Here is a 7,500-nt window from a genome sequence, read left to right as displayed (position 1 = left end):
ATCTGCTAGGCAGATGCCTGACCAGCAGCATAACCCAGCGTGCTTTGTCAGGCCTTGGGTGCATGCACACACAAACACACACACACACACACACACACACACACACACACACACACATATATATATATATATATATATATATATATATATATATATATATATAATAAAACAAAGTTGAAAACCAACACCTATTTCGTTAATTCCCCGCCGGGGAGAGCGATATCTTTTGTCTTTTGTAAGGAAGGTGGCAGAATGGTTAAGACGCTCAGCTGCCAATACAGAGAGTCCGTGAGGGTGTGGGTTCGAATCCCGCTCTCGCCCTTTCTCCTAAGTTTGACTGGAAAATCAAACTGAGCGTCTAGTCTTTCGGATGAGACGATAAACCGAGGTCCCGTGTGCAGCACGCACTTGGCGCACTGAAAAAGAACCCATGGCAACGAGAGTGTTGTCCTCTGGCGAAATTACATAAAATGAAATCCACTTTCATAGGTACACAAATATGTAAGCATGCACTCAAGGCCTGACTAAGCGCGTTGGGTTATGCTGCTGGTCAGGCATCTGCTCAACAGATGTGGTGTAGCGTGTATGGATTTGTCCGAACGCAGTGACGCCTCCTTGAGAAAGTGAAACTGAAACTGAAACTGTTAAACGAAAAAATAAAAATCTGAATTTTCGCTGCCACCCTGCAGCTTGGTCACAGACTACAACAGGTGACGTAATGCAATTTTTTACGTCATCTTTCTGACCTTTCATGACGTCTTCTACTACGTAAAGTTATCATGTTCTAAATATTCCTTCAATTGTCTATGTACACATCACTTTTTTTCACTCTCACTCTCTTTCTCTCTGTATCTCAGTGATCGTGTGTAACCACTACCACGAAAAACCAGACTGGTAACTCCACCAATTAGGGTTTACAATGAAAACCCATGGATGTCGCTTCTCAAGTTCAGTCCAACAAAAACTGTCCCGAGGTTACATATCCAGAACAGTTCTCTTCTTTTCAGCTCCTCCACTTTGTTGACCTGCTCCAACGCTGTCACCTGTAAAAAGCTGAGGTTGTCGTCAGAAGGGTGAGGGGTGGAAGAAACATGGGCAACGACAGAACACTTGGTGCCTTTTCTCAGTTTGCAGTCGCTTTTGTAGTTTGCCCATCTTTTCTTAAGATCGTAAGAGCATCCCACATATTGTGCCTCTTTGTGAAGTCTACAGGTCAATAGACCAAGTTTGGCGTGGTGCAGGAGAGGTGTTGGTTGATCTGCCAGCGCCTTCCATCCCAAGGAGAAATGACATGGTCTGTGAAGTGGCCATGACTGCAGGTGTCACAGCGAGGTGCCTGACATTTGAAGAAGCCGCAGATGTTGTCAGGGCCATGAACCACAAACCATCTATATATATATATAATAAAACCAGCGACCGAACACTTGGTGCCTTTCCTCTGTACCGATCACAGTGGATTTCTTCTGCAGAATTTTTCCAAAGGACAAAACTTTAGTTGCTGTGGTTTTTTTGTTGCTGTTTCATTGTGCCAAGTGCATGCTGCACACAGTACCTCGGTTTTGTCGCCTCACCCTACTGGTAGACCAGACTCTCCGTTATGCATTTTACTTATCACCTTCACCTTCACCTATCCCGTAGTCTTGTGGACCGTTGGGGCGCCACAGGTGATCTGGCAACCAGCATCCTCCAATCCTCTCGGTTTTCTGACCTCCTGGTTGTATCGCTCATCCTCAAGCCTGTCCATTCTGGGATGTTGTCCTCCCATCTCTTCCTCTGTCTGCCTCTCCTTCTCCCTCCTTGCACTGTGCCCTGCAGGAATGTCTTGGCAAGCCCTGATGATCTCATGACATGGCCATACCATTTGAGCTTGTGTCTCTTGACCAAGGTCAACAGGTCTTCGTAGGGCCCAATGACTTGCCTGATTCTGTTTCGAACTTCTTCGATCGTGATATGATCTTTGTAGGAGATGCCCAGGAGTCTTCGAAAGCATCTCATCTCAGTGGACTGTATTCTCTTTTCTATTTCAGCTGTTAAAGGTCCACGATTCACATGCATACAAGAGTATTTACTTATAAACACGATTTATTTGATGGATGTTCTTGTAATGCTCGATGTTTTTATTTGTTTACATTGTTGTCCTGTACGTTATTGTCTTAACGTGTGTGTGTGTGTGTGTGTGTGTGTGTGTGTGTGTGTGTGTGTGTATGTGTGTGTGTGTGTGTGTGTGTGTCTGTGTGTGTGTGTGTGTGTGTGTGTGTGTGTGTCTGTGTGTGTGTGTGTGTGTATGTGTCTGTGTGTGTGTGTCTGTGTGTGTGTGTGTGTGTGTGTGTGTGTGTCTGTGTGTGTGTGTGTGTGTCTGTGTGTGTGTGTGTGTGTGTGTGTGTGTGTGTGTGTGTGTGTGTGTGTGTGTGTGTGTGTGTGTGTGTGTGTGTGTGTTTTACATTTACATACGATCTATTTGTTGGATTTTTTTTTCTACATTGTTGTACACTACCTTGTCTTTACATGTGTGTGTGTGAGTGGGTGGGGGTGGGGGGGGGGTGAAGGTGAGAGTTAAATATTTATATTTTATTTGCTGGATGCTTTCTATCGGTATACATTGCTGTGCAATACTTTATTGTCTTCATGTGTGGGGGTGGTGGGTTGTTTTAGTCAGCTACTGAGAGTTTTTATCTGACTTGTTTTTTTAGTGTATTGTATGGTACATATGTTCATTTTTATGTTGGTGTCTACAATGAGCCTGTGATTGCACACGTTAATTTCCATGTGGATTAATAAAGTGTTTTTGAATTGAACTGAACTGAATTGAATTGAAACTTGGGAGAAAAGACTCTTCTTCTTCTTCTTCTTCTGCGTTCACTCGTATGCACACGAGTGGGCTTTTACGTGTATGACCGTTTTTACCCCGCAATGTAGGCAGCCATACTCCGTTGGGAGAAAAGACGAGAGCGGGAATGGAAACCAAGACCTTCACAAACACTGTATTGGCAGATAAGCGTCTTAACCATGCACAGACGTGACTAAATAAACATACTTCTACTGACTCAGAGTGGTAGGATACAACAGGAAATTTTTTTACGGGTCTGAAAGGAAATCTTAACAGGTACAAAAGGAAATCTTTACGAGGCCAGGGAAATATTTTTGTATGAAATCTATCATGTAACCTTTTGAGAGAGAAAAACAGCAAAACAGTATCTCCAATACAATTTCTTCCTCGGGTTTCTGTAAGGGTTTTGTTGTCGGGGTTCTGGTGGTTTGTTATTGTTGTTGCTGTTGTTGACTGTTTTTTTCCATTTTGTTCCTTTTTTTTCTTTTCTTTTTTTCTTTTTTTCTTTTTTTTTGTGGTGGTGTTTTGGCGGTGGGGTGGGGGTAGGGGGGGTGGGGCTGGAGTATTAGCCTAGAGGTAACGCGTCCGCCCAGGAAGCGAGAGAATCTGAGCGCACTGGTTCGAATCACACAGGCAGTCGCCAGTATTTTCTTCCCCTCCATTAGACCTTGAGTGTTGATCTGGACGCTAGTCATTCGGATGAGACCATGAACCGAGGTCCCGTGTGCAGCATGCATTTAGCGCACGTTAAAGAACCCAAGGCAACAAAAGGGTTGTCCTTGGAAAAATTCTGTAAAAAAAAATAAAAAATAAAAAATCCACTTCCTTAGGAAAGCAAATAAAAAAAAAACTGCAAGCAGGAAAACAAGAACAAAAAAAGAATGGTGGTGCTGTCAGTGTAGTGACGCGCTCTACCTGGGGAGAGCAGCCCGAATTTCACACAGAGAAATCTGTTGTGACAAAAAGAGTAAAACAAATACAAGAGGCTTTCACTTCCATATGGGATCCTTATCTTCCTGGAAATCTAAGCTAGACATTTTCTTTCTGTCGCTTTTTTTAACCTACCTTTTTCTCATTCCTCGTAGTTTTGTTGTTGTTTTGTTGGTGTTGTTGTTGTTGTTGTTGTTGTTTTGTTGTTGTTTTTTCTTACTTTCTCATTTTTCTCCCTTACCTGTCCATTAACTTTCTTATTTTGTGGAAAGTCTCGTACATTTTACTATTGTCTCTTCCTGAACTTAATAATGAACGGTGTGGGTTTTTTTTGTGAAGTTGTTGTTATTGCATCGTATTTCGAAGCTCCCTGGAAGTATGTGTCGTCTGTTGGCTTCCTTTTCTCTCTCTCTCTCTCTCTCTCTCTCTCTCTCTCTCTCTCTCTCTCTCTCTCTCTCTCTCTCTCTCTCTCTCTATTTTTTTTTCTTTGTGGGGGATGTGTTTTTTATGCACTTTTACGTAACATATACATAATCATGTGGTTTTGCTGTTGTTGTTGTTGTTGTTGTTTGTTTGTTTTTCTTTAATTCTCTGGTGAGGATTTCGGCTGACTGGTGAAGCCTATGAAGATATGTGTCTTCTGGTAGTAGGTGCTCCAATGCGTCTGTAATTGTAAACACCCCCCCCCCCCCCCCCCCCCCCCCCCTTATTTTTTTTTGTTTTGTTTTTGTTTCCATTTTTGATGGGTCTTGGTTTCAAACAAATGCTTTTTCTTTTTGTTTTGCTTTGTTTTTCTATCATTTACTTCTTTTTTTTTTTTGGGGGGGGGGGGGGGGGGGGGGGCGTGGGGGAGGGTTCTTATTTTCGGTTTTGTTTGTTTTGTTTTGGTTTTTTTTGGTTGTTGTTTTGTTTGTTGGTGTGTTGTTTATTTTTATTGTTTGTTTTTCTCTGTTACGATTTGTTGTGTTTTGGTGTGCTTTGTTTTTTGGTTTTTTTGTTTGTTTCTGTTTTTGTTTTTTTGTTTTCTTTTATATTGCTTTGTTTTGTGGTGCACAAAGATGAGTGAATGAGCAACGCTACTACAGTTTATATATTTATATACTGTTCAATATTTGTGCAGTGGGGAATCTCTTTGTCTTTGTCTCATTGTCTTTTGTTCGTTTTGTTTTGTCTTGGTTTGGTGTGGTGTGGTGTGGTTTGTATCGTGGGATGCTTTCAGACTGGGTGTACACCTGTGTGACCGGACGAGCCACCACAAACAACAAAAACAATAATAGTGATAATAATTCCAACAACAACAACAAGAATAATAATAATGTCAAAATGATGATAACAATAACAATGATAATTATCAAATAAAACAAAAAGAACAAAAACATCAACAATAATAGTAGCATTATTATTATCATCATCATCATCGTCGTCATCTTTGTTAATATTATTATAGTTATTATTTGTTGAAATACGGTACTTATACGGCGCAAACTCCCCATAAAAAGGGCTGTAAGGGCCTCGCATGAAATGATACATAATACATATACAATAGTGTATAATACCAACGACAAAAAAAACAACACACACAAACAAACAAAATAAAACAGCACATGAGAGGACGTGGAAGAAAAAAAACAAAAAAACGAGATCCATATACACCAATACTACAAACTGCAGATGTGAATAATCTTTCTCTTTTTTTCTTTAAAGGCAAAAAAAAAAAAATGCCACACACACGTACACACACTCGCACACACGCACGCGCGCGCGCACACAGATTAAACACTCAACCATAATCACGTGCACTGCATGCTTTATGGCGGGTAGTCCTCACAAAAACATGTACTCCTTACACAACACTTTATCTCATAATATTAATAGTTATCCACAAGTGGAGTGATGGCCTAGAGGTAACGCGTCCGCCTAGGAAGCGAGAGAATCTTAGCGCACTGGTTCGAATCCCGACACAGTCGCCAGTATTTTCTCCCCCTCCACTAGACCTTGAGTGGTAGTCTGGATGCTAGTCATTCGGATGAGACTATAAACCGAGATCCCGTGTGCGGCATGCACTAAGCGCACGTAAAAGAACCCACGGCAACAAAGGGGTTGTCTCTGGCAAATTTCTGTAGAAAAATCCACTTTTTTAGGAATGCAAATAAAAATCTGCAAGCAGGAAAAGAAAAAAACAACAAAAAACAAAAACAAAACAAAAAAAAAAGGGGTGGCGCTGTCAGTGTAGCGACGCGCTCTCCCTGGGGAGAGCAGCCCGAATTTCACACAGAGAAATCTGTTGTGACAAAAAAAGCGTAATGTAATAACTAACCTTAGTTTCTAAAATGAATAGATAAAGACAAAAACAGTTACTTTCTTTGTTTTAACTGCTGTGTGTATGCTTTTGATTTGTTGGATATGCTGGGTGCCAGATCTTTGACTTTTTGGATGTGTGTATCTTGCGGGTCCTTTGTATCACAGACTTAAACCACACTTAAGTTTCTCTTACTGAGACAACAACAGTAAAGAAGAAGAAACATTCAGCCAGAGAGTCCCTGAAGAACTTCAGTAATGACTACTTTACCTTCAATCAGAACAGTCAGGTTCCCATCTCCCCCCCCCCCCCACACACACAGCACCCCCTCCCACCACACCCCCTCACCCCAGGACAGTCAGGGTCCCCTCAACCCCCCTCCCTCCCCTCCTCCCCCCCCTGTTCCCCCTCCCCCACCCCACCCCTCCCGCTCAAAAACCCACCCCGACACCCCCACGAGGTACTAGCAAATTGGTTCCCATTCCATTACATGGCCACATCCGTTGCTTGAATACTAAGCAGATAGTGTCGACTGCATGAAAGTGTGCAAACGAAAACCAATGTCGATGTTGTCTTTTTTTCTCCAGGGGAAAAACGGGTGGTGAGAGAGAGAGAGAGAGAGAGAGAGAGAGATGGCTAAACACAAGTGTGTTGACAAGAAAGACAACCAGGCTGCTTGGCGAGGTTATGGGCTTACTGTAGTTACCATCTGTTTTAAAAGAAATAGAAAAGGAAACAAGTGTGTGTGTGTGTGTGTGTGTGTGTGTGTGTGTGTTTGCGCGCGCGTCTGAGTGTGTGTGGTCGCGCGCGCGCGCGCGTGCGCTTCTGATCTCAGGCCATTTCATTTTGATCGTGTGTGTGTGTGTTTCTCTGTGTGTGTGTGCGCGCGCGCACGTGTGCGAGCATGTGCGTGCAAATAAATAAATAGATAGATAAATGAATTAATAAATAAAATGATAAATAAACAGATAGATAAATGGATGAATAAACGAATAAACGACTAGATAGATAGATAGATAGGTAGATCATTTTGTAAAAAAAAAAAAAGAAAGAAAAAAAAGATAAATAAAAAATTAAAAAAGGTTCACTTTCATCTGGCCTCAAACTGTTTCTGACTCTCTTTCCATACCCCTCCCCCTTCGCCCACTCTCTCCTTTCCCATTTTCTCTCTCCACCCACACATTCCCTCTCCTCTGAACTCTTAAACCATTCAACCATGGGAATTTTACGGTCTCAGCAGGTTCCCATAACATATTGAAGCAGCAAGAAAACGCAGAAAATATACTGGCTGCCTTCACCTCTACACCCCATCTCGCTCTCTACGATCGGCTTCCGATCCGCTCTATTTACGCGTACCCAGATTCAAACACTCCACTGTACGGCCGCCGTTCTTTTCTCTGTCTCTGGACCTTGCATTTGGAATGAACTTCCTCTTTCGCTTCGT

Source organism: Babylonia areolata, chromosome 32 (assembly GCF_041734735.1).
Source record: "Babylonia areolata isolate BAREFJ2019XMU chromosome 32, ASM4173473v1, whole genome shotgun sequence".
Classification (NCBI taxonomy): domain Eukaryota; kingdom Metazoa; phylum Mollusca; class Gastropoda; order Neogastropoda; family Buccinidae; genus Babylonia; species Babylonia areolata.
The sequence above is the reverse complement of the archived record's forward strand: the minus strand, read 5'-3'. Positions refer to the sequence as shown.